This window comes from Schistocerca piceifrons, chromosome 6 (assembly GCF_021461385.2).
Source record: "Schistocerca piceifrons isolate TAMUIC-IGC-003096 chromosome 6, iqSchPice1.1, whole genome shotgun sequence".
Classification (NCBI taxonomy): Eukaryota; Metazoa; Arthropoda; class Insecta; order Orthoptera; family Acrididae; genus Schistocerca; species Schistocerca piceifrons.
The window spans coordinates 232,047,952-232,063,620 of record NC_060143.1 but is presented as its reverse complement, the minus strand read 5'-3'; the positions used below and the strand labels follow the sequence as shown (position 1 = coordinate 232,063,620).

Sequence of the window (15,669 nt, the reverse complement as noted above, 5' to 3'; positions counted from 1 at the left end):
GTTGACATCGAATATAAATTTAAAGATTAGGAAGTCTTTTTCTGAAGGTATTTGATTTGTCTGCAGCGTAGCCGTCTGTGGAAGTGAATCGTTAACAATAAATAGTTCCGACAAGAAGCGAGCAGAAGCTACGTGGTACTACTAAAATATGCTGATGGTCAGATGAGAAAGTCTGGTAACTCATATGGAGGTACAGAACCAGATTCTGGTGAAAAATAAATTTATGGCACAGCCCGATTAATACAAGGGACAAGGAATAATCGATGTGATGATGGAGGGAAGTATGGAGTGCAGAATTTGTAGAGGAGGACCATTACGATAAGCAGGTTCGAATGACGTTGTTTGCAGTAGTTACGCAGAGTTGCAGAGTCATACTGGAAAAGTATCCATGGTTGATATTCTGCTAACTATGGGGCAATGTGAACTGTTGCAAAACGTCAAAGTAAATGTTAGCGGTAATGGATTTTTGCGCGAAGAAAAACGGTCCAAAAAACCTTGTTATGCGTGATGCCGCACCAAACATTCACTTTTTCGTTTCTCCCTGTAACTGTACAGTAGCATGTGGAGACTCTGAACCCCATATACGGACATAATGCCTATTTTCCATTCCACTGACATTCGTCGCTTTATTGATTTAACGTCAGGAGGGCTGCGTCCATAAGAAGCCCAAAAATTACGCTGAGTACTGATAGGCGATTTCGTTTCGTGAAACCGAAGCACATATTGCGTTTTCTCCTGCTTCGACGCGATTTCGCCAGCAACTAACGTGACCTAACAGACTGCGTCGGTGTTGTGGAGCACTAGCGCCATCTATTGGTCACAACAACTAGTAATACTAACCTATGAAACGGCATCAAATGTATCTTATTATGTCAAACGGTTATTCTGTTATAAATTTTTATAATCAGGGCAAGACTTAGTGCTCACCCTGTACTTGCAAGAAGACTTCAATATCAGAAACCGTGTGGGTACGTAAATGACATTCTATCCCACTCCACATAACTTCGTGTTTTTGAGCAAATTTTGACGGCATGTAATGTGGTACGGAAGTCATACCTTCACAAAGATATGTCCATTTACGGCCGGCCGGGGTGGTCGAGCGGTTCTAGACGCTACAGTCGAACCGCGCGACTGCTACGGCGCAGGTTCGAATCCTGCCTCGGGCATAGATGTGTGTGATGTCCTTAGGTTAGTTAGGTTTAAGTAGTTCTAAGTTCTAGGGGACTGATGACCTCAGAAGTTAAGTCCCATAGTGCTCAGAGCCATTTTTTTTTATTTTTTATTTGTTCATTTACGTAACCAGATACATGATGATTAGTATGAATCGATAGTGGTGGCAACGACAAAGATTGTCATAGCAACAGATGGTGGTAAAGCATTACTTTCGACAGGTAGTAATTTACTGTGACGCAGTATGAAATCCTATCTGCTGTCTCTGGCACTCACAGCCTTCACTCAATAATGGAGAAAAAAATGTTCATGAAGTCCGGAAGGTACAGTTTTTATTTTCTGAGGACAATTCGAGATGCTAGATAGCAGTTCTTTGTATCCTTACTGTGGTGTCTAGAGGCATAAAAATCATTAAAAATAGATTTCCTAGGTTTCTCGTAATTGTAATTGTTATTGTTATGTATTTAGTTTAATTTACGGCCTTTAGATTTGAGTGATTTATCGTGTAACCGAAGATAAGGGATTCCTTTTAGCACTCATGTGTATGACCTCACACTTTTCGTTATTTAGAGTCAATTGCCAATTTTCACACCATATTATATCTTTTCTAAATCGTTTTGCATTTGTTTTGATCTTCTGATGACTTTACTAGTTGATAAACGACTGCGTCATCTGACAACAACCTAAGACGGCTTCTCACACTGTCTCCTAAATCGTTTATATAGATAATGAACAGCAAACGACCTATAACATTACCTTGAGGGACGTCAGAAGTCACTTCCGGTTTACGCGATGACTATGTCAATTACTGCGGAGTGTGACCTGCTGAGGGGAAGTCACGAATCCAGTCACATTACTGAGACGATATTCTGTAAGGACGCAATTTCACTGTAAGTCGCTCGTGTGATACAGTGACAAAAGCCTTCTGGAAATCTAGAAATACGGAATCAGTTTGAAATCCTTTGTCAATAGCACTCAATATAGCATAATAAAATAAGGGAAATCAGAGCTCGCACAGAAAGGTGTAGGTGTTCGTTTTTTTCGCGCGCTGTTGGAGAGTGATATAAGAGAGAGTTATTATGAAGGTGATTCGATGAAAACCCAGTGCCAGGAACTTCAATGTGATTTGCAGAGGAGCGATGAAGGTGTGTTGAACATCATCACAAATAAGGACACTTCCGGCAGTTCCACATGGTTGTATGAACGTTCTGTGCTTTATACTAAAGAGGGGGAGAGTATGTAGAACACCGGAAGCATTGAGACCATCACCCTAACTTTTCTCTAATATTAAAAATTAATCCAGTCTCGAAACTGTTTGGTGTAACGGGATATTGTGCTGAGAGCCGTGCGCATTGCTCACGCGCTTGCCTACGGCTGGTCCGGTCCGGGCTCATCCGGTTTCGCAACGGTCGGACCGCGCGGCCAGCGGCGCATCCTGACTCAAGCACGGCCTCGAGCAGAGATGACGCTCCACGCCGCTGCCGGTCGCTTCCCATCTGAACTTGAGTGCGCATGCGCTGCGAGCCGTGGCAGGGAATTGCCCTACTCACAGCTGAGAATTTTACTTCGCGGAACACAAACTTCCCGGAAGTGACTTATTAGCTGACGCGGTTGTATTGCTAGCTGTAACACTAACCAATCCAGAGTGCTGCAGTTGCTTTGGCTTAAAGAAGAAGCGTACACCCAACGCGTCACCGATTTTATAGACAGGGTGTTCCAGGAGGAATTTTCAATATTCGGAGACAAGGCAGGAACATTCATTTGAAGCAAAAAAGTCTGGTAAACATGGGCTCTTAAATGTGTACCTTAAGAGCTATGAACACTTCTGTGTCTTCGAGACTGTGAAACGAATATTCTCTACTGGAAGCTTTTGCTTTCCATATTTTGAGAGGTGTTGGCAGTATGGGCCAAACAAGAAAAAAAGTTAAGTAAACTTCGTAAGTGCATAGCTTGGAAGGTGTGAGAGCTTGTTCGTCTTCGCTATTGTGAAACCATCCCTTCTTCTAAACAAGTGCTCGTAGCTCGTAAGCCATGCATTTTACAGCCTAGACCTTTTTGCTTCGAATGATCTTTCCTGTCATGTCCCTGAATATTGACCATCCCTCATGGGTCACCCCGTATATAAACTACAACTGCGCCGTAACACTTCCTTGGCTATTCCCTAAGTTACCTTTACATCTGTCAATTTCGTCCCGCAGGGGTAATATACAGGGAGCGAAAGGCTATTTACAATTTGTTCAGAAACCAGATGGCAGTTATAAGAGTCGAAGGGCATGAAAGGGGAGCAGTGGTTGGGAAGGGAGTGAGACAGGTTGTAGGCTCTCCCCGATATTATTCAATCTGTATGTTGAGCAAGCAGTAAAGGAAACAAAAGAAAAATTCGGAGTAGGTATTAAAGTCCATGGAGAAGAAATAAAAACGTTGAGGTTCGCCGATGACATTGTAATTCTGTCAGACACACCAAAGGACTTGGAAGAGCAGTTGAACGGAATGGACAGTGTCTTAAAAGGACGACATAAGATGAACATCAACAAAAGCAAAACGAGGATCATGGAATGTAGTCGAATAAGTCGGGTGATGCTGACGGAATTAGATTAGGAAATGAGGCACTTAAAAGCAGTAAAGGAGTTTTGCTATTTGGGGAGCAAAATAACTGATGATGGTCGAAGTAGAGAGGATATAAAATGTAGACTGGCAATGGCAAGGAAAGCGTTTCTGAAGAAGAGAAATTTGTTAACATCGAGTATAGATTTAAGTGTCAGGAAGTCGTTTCTGAAAGTATTTGTATGGAGTGTAGCCATGTATGAAAGTGAAACATGGACGATAAATAGTTTGGACAAGAAGAGAATAGAAGCTTTCGAAATGTGGTGCTACAGAAGAATGCTGAAGATTAGATGGGTAGATCACATAACTAATGAGGAGGTATTTATTAGAATTGGGGAGAAGAGGAGTTTGTGGCACAACTTGACAAGAAGAAGGGACTGGTTGGTAGGACATGTTGTGAGGCATCAAGGGATCACAAATTTAGCATTGGAGGGCAGCGTGGAGGATAAATATCGTAGAGGGAGACCGAGAGATGAATACACTAAGCAGATTCAGAAGGATGTAGGTTGCGGTAAGTACTGGGAGACGAAGCAGCTTGCACAGGATAGAGTAGCATGGAGAGCTGCATCAAACCAGTCTCAGGACTGAAGACAACAACAACAAGAACAACGTGTTAAGTTCTGTCTGGTAGAAAGACGTGGACCACTAAAAGACAAGGTGGAACTATATTGAATGCCTTTCGGATGCCAGAGAAGTCGTGTTTCATCAGAGGTAGTTGTTAACAATCAAGGAAACAGTTCTTAACTATTTCAGGAGAATTCTCTGCTGTGAACGACATTTTTAACGGACGCAACGCTTAACCTACGAATGGGAGAGTTTCTGGTAACTTTGGCTCCGGGATATTGTTTGTCGAATATAGTGAATATCAGATTCACTTCAAAAATGGGCGGCATTAACCTTGAGCGACAGCTATAAAAATACGGTATTCTCTTTTCAGCGTACTGCTAAATCGTAGTCTTTCCTCGTAGTCATTTGCCAAGTAGTCAATCATTGAAAAATGACACGGAAGAATGGTTCGGCTCTCTGCGTAAAGACAGTAACTCACTCACTTCCCATCAGAGGTAGAGCGAGATATTTGACAACAGTGACGGTTTGAGTGTTTCATATTTTCTTCAGTTTTGCAGGTTCATGCGTTCGCTTGGTGACGTCCACTACATAAGACTCCGTACTTTAGTCAGTTTATTTCTCCTATAAAACACTTATTATTGTCATTCAAAAACTATTTTATGTCTTTCCTGGTTTGCAATACTACTGACAGTTTAAGTAAAACAACATACAATTTTCTTTCCGTATATAATTAGAAATAATATTACAACAGTAACTAAGGACTCCGCTAAACTTCTTCGACAGTCCTTCAATCAAAGAGGGGAGGGGGAGAACCATTCGTGGCGCATCTTGATTAAAAGAAGGGATTTATTGATAAGACACATCCTGAACAATCAAGGAATCGTTAGTTTCGTAACGGAGGAGAGTGTATGATTACTGGCCAGAAATACAATTGTTTTAGATTGTTGAGGGTCTGGGGGAAAGTAAATACAGGTACAATTAGACGAATTCGTTCTGAAGTGATATTCCGATATTGTTTTCTGGTAATACCACAGTTTCCATAAGGTAAAGGTTGTGTAATACGTTGTGAAGCCTCTTTCACCTGTCCCTGATACGGCACAATCGCTCTCTTTCGGAACAGACACGGCATTGCATGTGCAGGTTGCAATCTATTATAAAGTCCATAATAATTTTGTAAGTAGCGACATTTTCTGTGTGAGGATAGTGAAATTAGTGTTTCAACTTCCACACTCTTGTATGTAATGATTTGCTGGTTGCGACACCGTTCATAGTAAAAGAGCATCCGGTTTAAATTGGCTTCTGAACTTAAGTAACACGAATGGTGTGGAGAGCCTCTGACGCCTATCCTGAGAAGGTGGTGAATGTGGAAGTTTCTTTCTGGAAGCGCACCCTGAAGTCAGACAGGACCAGTGCGTGCGTAAACCACGATTCTCTGGGGGTAGTGACGGTTCTTCCCCAACACTTCGGCGTTGTTATATGACACTTCTACATTTTTCTTCTCTGCGCTATACTTACATTAAGAATTAAGATTAAGAATTTTTGTGGAAATATTAGGACAATTTTTAGAACACTGGCCGCAGGAAATGATCAGCTTCAACCCAATTTTATGTCCATCGTGAAATTGGGTGTTTGTACTATACTTGCGATTTTCATGCTAACTTAAGGTTTGCTGTTTGTCATAATTTACTAATTAAATTAACCCTTAGTGACTACCCTTAGCTCCGCACGTTATTTTCGTCAGTAAATAGTAATTTTCAGACGGAGTTCAGATTTGTGATGTTGATGCGTTTAACAGACAACTTTACGCGAATGCACATATAGAAAATTTTCATTTCTGTCTTCGCCTATTTTCAAAGCATTTCTTCGTGATTTCTAAAGGCATTTCCGATCCAAGTAAGCAGTTCTGAGTGTAGGGTCGCTCATTTATGGCCACCTTCTGCTTAACCCCCAAGGCTCGAAATCCAATACGTCATTCACTTCGACCCCTAGCTCGGCACTTATTTATATTTCATATTTATCGATGTCGCTCCCATCAAATTATGTAACGTGGCAACAACTTTATATAATGATTGTAGTATTTATTCTTTTACACCTTAGATATTTCTCAAAAATGTCGCGCAAGGCCACCATAACGCGATTAATCGCGTTTTGGCTCGTAGTTCACTTACTACTAGAGGCAAGTGTAGAATAACGCAAAAGAAAATTACATCATCGTTGCCTAACTGCTACGATACTGAAAACATTCTCGTATGTATTCCCAAGGAATTAATCTATTTTTCTTGTCAATCAGTAAACGGGCCGAAGTCTCCGCCAAGAGTATTGAAAATAACACACCTTTTTGCTGAGAAAAAGTGATTTGGTAAGTAGTAGGGAGTTGGCGTTTGTAGCGCAATTTTGATATCCAATTGATATGCAAATTCGATCAACTAATCACCCCTACTCCAGCCACCCCCACCCACGACCCGCCAAAATTCGAAATTCCCGCCAATAGGGTAGGTTGGGTAAGGCGTGGTGGGGAGGGAGGGGGAAGAGGGGGCGGGGCACACGTGCAGCTGAGAAAAACACGTGACGTCATCCGGGGGTGGTGGGATGTTTAATTGATCAATTTAATTAATTTGCATATCAATTTGACATCAAAATTGCGCTACAAACGCCAATCCCATACTACTATGGTACCCCGTTATTTAAGTGTTATTTTAAACTTACAATCATTTATAAATATCAGTATGATCCGATCGTGAAGCTGCGAGAAACGGACAGCGATAGACGTCAGACATACTTGTTCGGCCCGACGCCAGCATGAGGAAGAGACTGTCCCGATCTGCGCCGAAGAGAAATTATTATTTAAATAAAAGACTTTTTGATACAACACCTTTTGAAAACGGACCAAAAAGTATAAAATAATTTCTCGCAGCCCCCATACAGATAGTTTTGAAATTTTAAACGGAAAACGTGGGTTTCATGCTATAGATAATTGAGGCATGAATAGACCACTTAAGTCACTAACAATTTTATGCACTGCAAATGATATGAACTGTTCTGTGATTTTTCTCAAAGACAGCTACTGTACACTCATTATTATAGCTATTAAAAATTCGCTAGCACATTTTCATGGCTATTTGCATGGGGTTTAGGAATCTGTATGTGGCTAGGAGGAATTATTTTGTACTTTCTTGCCCTTTTTAAAAACATGTAATATTAAAAAGTGTTTTAATAAAATAATTATTTTCTCATTTTTAGCTTTGGGTGTTGAAATTTTTCAATCGATTTGAAACATTTTGATGAAATTACAGCTGAGACATGTGGTAAATTTTGGGTTTATTTCAGTTTCTCTTCATCTGAGTTGACCAATATTTTGCTTCCTTTCTTCGTATAGCTCGCGAAAAGACCGTGAAGGTAAAAATTAGAGAGATTCGCGCTCACAGGGAGCAATCGTTCTTAACGTGAAACATTTCGCGACTGGAACAGGAAAAGGGGAAGACGTGCACGATAGACCTTCCGCCACACGCCAGACAAGAACGCGAATTACGATTAATATTACATTATCATCCAGTTCTGAGCTATGTTGTAAGTTTCAGTTGCCTGGCTCATCGGAAATGTTTTTAAAATTCCTACAGCTCACCATGAAATCTGAAACGCCCTTTAGTGGACGGTAGGCACCAGGTTGACTATAAGTGGTTTAGACCTTGTATAGATGGTACTGCCGTTATTTCTTCTTAAAAACTATTGCCAATTGCTCCAAGATCCTACGTGTCAACGGAGGGCGGGGGCAGTCTTGACAGCTTCTCCGTGAGCTGTTGCGTGGAAGAAAGGGAATAAGTCGTTAACGTGACGTAGGCTTGCCCGAACTCCGCGTGACGCGCGTGTTTAGGTGTTGTGGCGTAGTTTACTTCGCTAGGGGACGGGTAGGGGGGGGGGGGGGAGGAGGAGGAAGCATCTAATTATTGCTGGCGCTCATTATTACCTCGGTGGGTAGTAATTGTTAGTTGGCTGACAGCCTGCAAAGCGATACGTGCAGCGGATTGCTTAACAGGCAAACCTACAGTACATCTGGTTACTTTTAAATACCGAAAAGCTATAGCAGACTAGTCGGCCGCCCAGCACAATACCTCGTTAGTGTACAGCGGATGGAAAGAAAATAAACTCATACTGTGGTACCAAAAAGTACTGGTACACACCTTTTCGCACCTAATACAAAATGTATAAATACTAGGGACATTGTATGTATACCATTAACTCTGACTCTTGAAAGGAAATAATTTGTACGTCAAAATATTTCACCAACGTAATAGAAACACTTATGATCAATTAAGTAAGGGTTTTCCCCTGCTCAAAAAAGTATTGACACATTGTACGACGTTTGTTATTGTGCTTGACAGACAACGCCGCGCGTACGAGATTAGCGCAATCGGAGTTGACAAACAGTTCAGTCAGTTGCCTGACGGCGAGTGTAAGAGGCATTCACTTGTCACTATGAGTCCGAAGGGGAAGGCGCATTCAGTGTCATTCCGCAACAATGCGGTTTTTTTGCGTTCGCAGAGTAAAAGTTACTGTGACGTTGGTAAAGACCATTCTGTTGATTATACAACAGTGCGGGCAATCATCAAGAAGTTCCAAGAGACTGGTACCACAGACAATAAACGTAGATCAGGACGACCAAGAGTTCTTACACGTTGAAGGATAGTTTGAAATGCACAAAAGATGATGATGATGATGATGATGATGTCCCATAGTCGGGGAGCGTAGGGAACGATGCGGGACACCCGCACCGCCGACTAAGCGAGGTCCTAGCGGAGGCGGTTTGCCATTGCCTTCCTCCGACCGCAACGGGGATGAATTATGATGATGATGACGACGACACAACACCACCCAGTCATCTCGAGGCAGGGAAAATCCCTGACCCCGCCGGGAATCGAACCCGGGACCCCCGTGCGCGGGAAGCGAGAACGCTACCGCAAGACCACGAGCTGCGAACAGCCTGCACAAAACGAGCCTGTTAAAAGTGGAGGGTCGTTTGTATCTGACATCCAGTCAACGGTTAACGAACAGGTCAGTGCTCGAACTATAGGGAATGTTTCGAACACAACAGTTATTCGTTGCAGATCTCCCAGAATGGAGCCATTTATTTCGGAAGTTACCGACGACAGCGCTTGCAGTTTGTTGAACTTTGTCAGTAAATAGGTTGATTTTTGGAATACGTGCTATTTTCTGATGAATCCAACTTTAACTTGTTTGGGTGTGAAGAAAAGGAAAATGTGTGGCACAAACTATATACAGAGCTCCAGTCACAAGATTCCTACCTACAGTAAAACATGGAGGAGAAAGCATAATGGTTTGATAATGCAGGGCAGCTTCTGGAGTAGGTGACTTGGCAGTTATTGAAGATGATTTCATGGAAATCGTAAATACAACGGTGTGTTGCGCGTTCATTCACGTCGCAGTGCACAGGAATTGGGTCTTGATGACGTCTTTTCCTTTCAATAACACAACGACACTAAACATAAAGCTCTCAGAACTCGGGAGTGGTTGTTATGTAATGCTGCAGGAAGGGTTTTCGCTTCACCACAGCCCTGATCTAATCCCGATAAAGCATCTTTCGGCACAAATGGATACGAAAGTTCGAAAACATCGTTCTACAGGGAAGCAGGATTTCCAGACGGTGTTGTTAGAGGAATGTTCGAAGATCTCACCAGATATTACTCCAACTTGATGGTTCGCTCCATTCCAAGACGTATACAAGGTTTCATCAGTGCCAACCGTATGCATACAGACAACTAGGCTGAGTTACGTGACTTAGGGAGACTGTTAACTTCATTTTTCTGTAGGTGTGCCAATACTTTTTGGATGTGTAGAACAACCGATTTCTTTTTGTGAACTTATATTTTTGTCATGAAAAACCAATTATACTAGAAGAATCTTATGTTTACTACTGTACGTTTAAATAAATATGACATTCTCTCTCTTACACTGTAACATGTAGAGCTGTAGGGTCTACGTTCACATTCCAAACGGCTTCACCAATCAACGTATGGCTGCAGATGAATTCTGGATCCCGGCCGAATGAATTTTTTGCCATTCGAGGCAGACAATATGTTGAATTCACCTGAGAGTTGCTGTAGGAGGGTAGCAGTCCCTCTTTAATCGCTCTTCCAATAAAGCTTTCAGAAGTACCGAAAGAGAAGTGCATTACTTAATGAGTTCACCGCCCAAAATATTAGTCACCCCTAGAGAATCATTACATACACCATTTACAAGGTTGTGGAGTTACGTCGCATCCACGTTATGCCACTCGCCGATGATTTGACACGTTAATGCTTTAGAGTAATGCAAAGACTAGAACGTTTTATTCTCCCGGTTGTATAAGGTAGCCAGCGAGCACCTTACAATTCCCGAGACATCAGTATCGTCCGGGCGTTTAATTTTAAAGACAGACAGCACTGTGTCATCCACACACTGCGAACAACTGTGAACTGCAGGCAAAGGGTACGTCCCACTGTACTAGTTATTAGGGTTTTTTTCCGTATCATTCACGTATGGAATGCGGCAAGAATGATTGTTTAAATACCTCTGTGCGTGCTTTAATTATTCAAATCTTGTCCTAACGATCCGTATGGGAGCGATATGTAGAGGATTGTGCTACATTCTTAGAGTCGTCATTTAAAGCCGGTTCTTGAGACTTCGTTAGTAGACTTGCCCGGTATAGTTTGTTTGTCTTCAAGAGTGAGTCCTTTCAATTTCATCATCATCTCTGTGACTCTGTCCTGCGGGTCGATCAAGCATATTACCATTCGTGCTGCCCTTCTGTGATTACGTTCAGTATCTCCTGCTAATCCTTTCTGGTACAGGTCCCACACTCTCGAGCAGTATTCTAGTCAAGTGAACACTGAATAAATTTTCAGCTGCCACGATCGCTAAAATATTTTATCAGACTACCGGTTTCGGCAGTTCTCTGTTGCCATCTTCAGATCCCTTGCTTTGTATAGTCTTTGTTGAAGACACTAGGTAACCGCAACTTACTTACCTTCTTCCTGGCTTTCAAGGAGGAGTGAGAGTCGCCAACCGTGTGGCAAGGCATATCTCAATGCACTTCTGACAGGTGTTTAAAGCGAGGGATCCGAAGATGGCAACAGAGAATTGCCGAAACCGGTAATTCAATAAATGATGCTAGCGATCTTGACAGTTGAAAATTCATTTAGTGTTTTTAGTACTACAGATCGCCCATACGCCGACGATGTCAGAAGTGTATGATTCTAGTCAAAATCACGTAACATATTATCAGCGAAACGACTTTTGTGAATGTCTGTACTGAGGAAGAATGGGAAGTTTAGCTAAAATTTAACTAACATACTTTTAGGGTACCATGATGCTGATTTTCTGATAGCCTGCTTGGTAATTTCGTGTTTAAAGTTCTAATTTTTATGAAATTATAATTAAATGGACACCCTAGCTGCAAAAAGGCGTTGACGTAATTCATTGGGGACATGTTGAAAATGTGTGCCCCGACTGGTACTCGAACCCGGGATCTCCTGCTTACGTGGCAGACGCTCTATCCATCTGAGCCACCGAGGACACAGAGGATAGAGCACCTGCAGGGACTAACCCTTGCACGCTCCCCGTGAGACCCACATTCCCAACATGTCCACACCACTACATTCGTAGTGCGCCTAATAGATGTTTGCCCATCATACTTATTACTCGTGGCAGGTTAATCTACCAAGTCCCGTACGAGTTCGGGCATAGCGTGTGCATTCGCTCAAGGTGGTCAGTGGCCGGGAAGCCATATTTTAACTATATATGACGGTAGTATCTGCCCGAACTCGTACGGGACTTGGTAGATTAATCTGCCACGAGTAATGAGTATTAGGCGCACTGCAAATGTAGTGGTGTGGACATGTTGGGAATGTGCGTCTCGCGGGGAACGTGCAAGAGGTAAGTCCCTGCAGGTGCACTATCTTCTGTGCCCTAGGTGGCTCAGATGGATAGAGCGTCTGCCATGTAAGCAGGAGATCCCGGGTTCGAGTCCCGGTCGGGACACACATTTTCAACATGTCCCCAATGAAGTACATGAACGCCTGTTTGCAGCTAGGGTGTCCATTTAATTATCATTTCATTTCTAACAAAGCTGCATGTTCATCTACGGTAACTGTTCTTTCGGGAACAGATACTACCGTCATATATATTCTAATTTTTAAAAAAATTCGCAACATCGCTTGATTTGACGATTAGTATCTACTCCCACTTTTTTTATCAAAAGTAAGCACAGATACCCGAAGTGTCGATTTTTATCTTTCGCTGCTTATAAGAGTACGATACGTTTGTTACGATACTACTCATGAGTAAAATATAAATACTTTTCGTACGATACCGTGTCCCTAGGAGGGGCAAATGCGTTCCACCCGTCGACCCATGCTAACGTCTATGATACGCTTCAGTCCTCCGGTTGCCTTGAATACGACGCCGAGGCTGAGTCGCCGTCTTATATCCCGATAGATATTATTGTATTATTACTGGTAATGGCAGAATAGATTGTAGCACGGGGGAGGAAGTAACAACGCCAAGAACACGTCGCACCTCGTGATTTCCGTGTGTGTCCGCATCTGCAGGCTTCGCCTCTCTGCCATGTCTGCCCGTCACAGCGTTTCCTGGAAGCGGCAGCTCGCGTTAAACATTCTAGCAGCGCAGCGGCCGCTGTCCACTTTCCCGTGCAGGCTGCGTTTCCCTACTCAGCGCTGTGTTGTTTCTGGGGACGTCTTCGGATGACGGCCCTAATGTATCTGCGTGTACATCCATTCCTGCAAACCGATTTGAAGTGCTTGGCACAGAATACTTCCTGTTTTACCGCTTATTAGGGTTTCTTGGCGCTCCAGCCGCAAATTGATGTGCTATGCAGTTAGTGTAATGCTGTCTCCTCGGTCCCTGAGGGATCGAAATTTGGCGGGCTGTAGAATATTCCCAGGTACGTCAGTGAATAACCTTTCTTGAAAATTTGAAAGTAATTCCATCGAATTTTGCGCTCGAAGCACATTAAAGAAGGTGGCTAAGAAAGCAGCCGAAATATCATTTAAAAACGAATTATTTTGTTTGCTTCATGTGAACTTGACAGCATACTCCGTAATTCCGACTTTTTCGTTTCATCAAGGAAAGCTTTGCATTTCGCTTAGTTACGAGTATTGCCTGTTGTTATGTAAGAGATTGAGGTCATTCGTTTCTTGAAGGCTTACTGACTGTATCTGTTAGCCTCTGAAGAAATTGTTACTGGACTTCAACCAATTGTGTTGATTAGATTAGATTAGTTTTTCGTTCCATGATCCATGCTGAGGAGATCCTCGTGGATGTGGAACATGTCATTTTTTTAAAGATGAAATAACAATACTAATAGTATGAATATATAAAATACATCATTTGTTTCTATTAAAAAATTCGTCAATGGAGTAGAAGGAATTGGCCACTAGTAAGTCTTTCAGGCTCCTTTTAAACTGATCTTTATTTGTAACTAAATTTTTTATGTTTGCTGGCAAATTATTGAAGATGAGTGTTCCTGAGTAGTGGACCCCTTTTTGAACTAAATTAAGTGCTTTTAAGTCCTTGTGCAGATCATTTGTGTTCCTGGTATTGTATGTATGAACTGAGCTGTTTGTTGGAAAAAGAGATATATTATTTAGGACAAATTTCATTAAGGAGTAAATATACTGAGAGGCAGTAGTTAGTATACCCAGTTTTTGAAGGGGTTTCTACAGGACTTCCGTGAATTTACTCCACAAATAATACGTATTACACGCTTAGGCAAAGTATGCAAGCTTTTTCATTTTTATGTCGCCTATGTCTGCTAACACTCGGATTGCAAATACAGATTAGTTAAGGCGTTTCTGTAGTTCTGTGGTGTGCTCCTCCCAACTGAATTTATTATCAAGTTGTAATCCCAGGAATTTAAGACAGTCAACCTCTTCTATCTGCTCTTCGTCATACTTTATGCACATGCTGGGTGGAAACCTCCTACAGGTTCTGAATTGCATATAGCGAGTTTTTTCGAAGTTTAATATCAGTGAGTTGGCTTTAAACCATTTATTAATATCCATGAAAATATCATTAGCAGATCTTTCTAGAACTACACTCGACATACTATTTATTGCAATACTTGTGTCATCTGCAAACATAACGAACTCTGCTTCTGGCAGTGTACGTGATGAGAGATCATTAATGTACACAAGAAAAAGCAATGGCCCTAAGGTGGATCCTTGTGGGACACATGTAATTTCTTCCCATTCTGTTGATGACTGAGGACTTAATTCACTAGTCCCTTGCACTCACACCCTTTGTTTCCTGTTAGCGAGGTATGACCTGAACCATTTTGCAGCACTGCCCGTGACACCATAGAAATCTAATTTATTTAAAAGGATATAGTGGTTCACACAATCAAATGCCTTTGACAAATCACAGAAAATGCCTGCTGCTTGTAACTTTTATTTAACGAATTAAGTACATTTTCACTGTAGGTGTAAATAGCCTTCTCGATATCAGAACGCTTCAGAAATCCAAACTTTGTTCTTGATAATATGTTATTTGTGGTCAGGTGGTTGAGAAGCTGCCTGTGCATTACTTTTTCTAAAATTTTTGAGAATGCTGGCAAAAGTGAATTCGGTCTGTAGTTTGATGGTCTCTCTTTATCCTCTTTCTTGAATGGAGACTTAACATCTGCATATTTTAGCCAGTCAGGAGACGTTACGGAAGACGATGAATCTTGTGTTTGTGTAGGGACAGACGGAAGGAGTGCAGCAGACCGTGCGCACTGGCGGAGCGGTGCGCTGGGTAGGCAGTGCAGGGGGGCAAACCCGCGAGTTCCCCGTCCCGCAGTGCCCTGGCCGGTGCACGTGCACCGAGCCCGGTGCAGCCGTACCGACGGGCGAGTGCGCGCGCACAAGCCGCACCTCTCCCTTCCCTTCCCTCCACACCCCGCGCAACCGATGCTTCTCGTGCCAGGCGCTGCTACTGCTATTACCGCTGTTGCTGGAATCTAGGGGAGGGACTGAGGGGAAGAGAGCCGTTCGCCAGTTACGTCACTGGCACGACCCCTTTTAGTTCTCACCGTGCCGCCCTAGCCGTGGCATTAGTAAGATCGCTGAATAATAGACCGACGCGTTCACAGAAATCCAAGCAGCCTTCATGATCGTTCTAACCGCATTCATTTATATTACTGTGAAGCAAAATGTTTAAGTTTTTCATTCCTTGCACTTTGCTTATTCTCGCTGCAAAATACTAACGCGAATTCTTCACTGACGAATCGAAAAACTGGTAGAAGCCGACCTCGGGGAAGGTCAGTTTGGATTCCGT

At 42.5% G+C, this 15,669-nt stretch overlaps 1 protein-coding gene and 1 non-coding gene across 6 annotated transcripts in view; both read left to right on the top strand.

Moving 5' to 3' along the window:
- Window positions 1–15,669, top strand: part of LOC124802736 — a 324,707-nt gene that overhangs the window by 210,433 nt on the left and 98,605 nt on the right. The window lies entirely within an intron of this gene.
- On the top strand, window positions 12,301–12,375 carry Trnat-ugu. Its single transcript has one exon. It is a non-coding gene; the product is annotated as a tRNA-Thr (tRNA).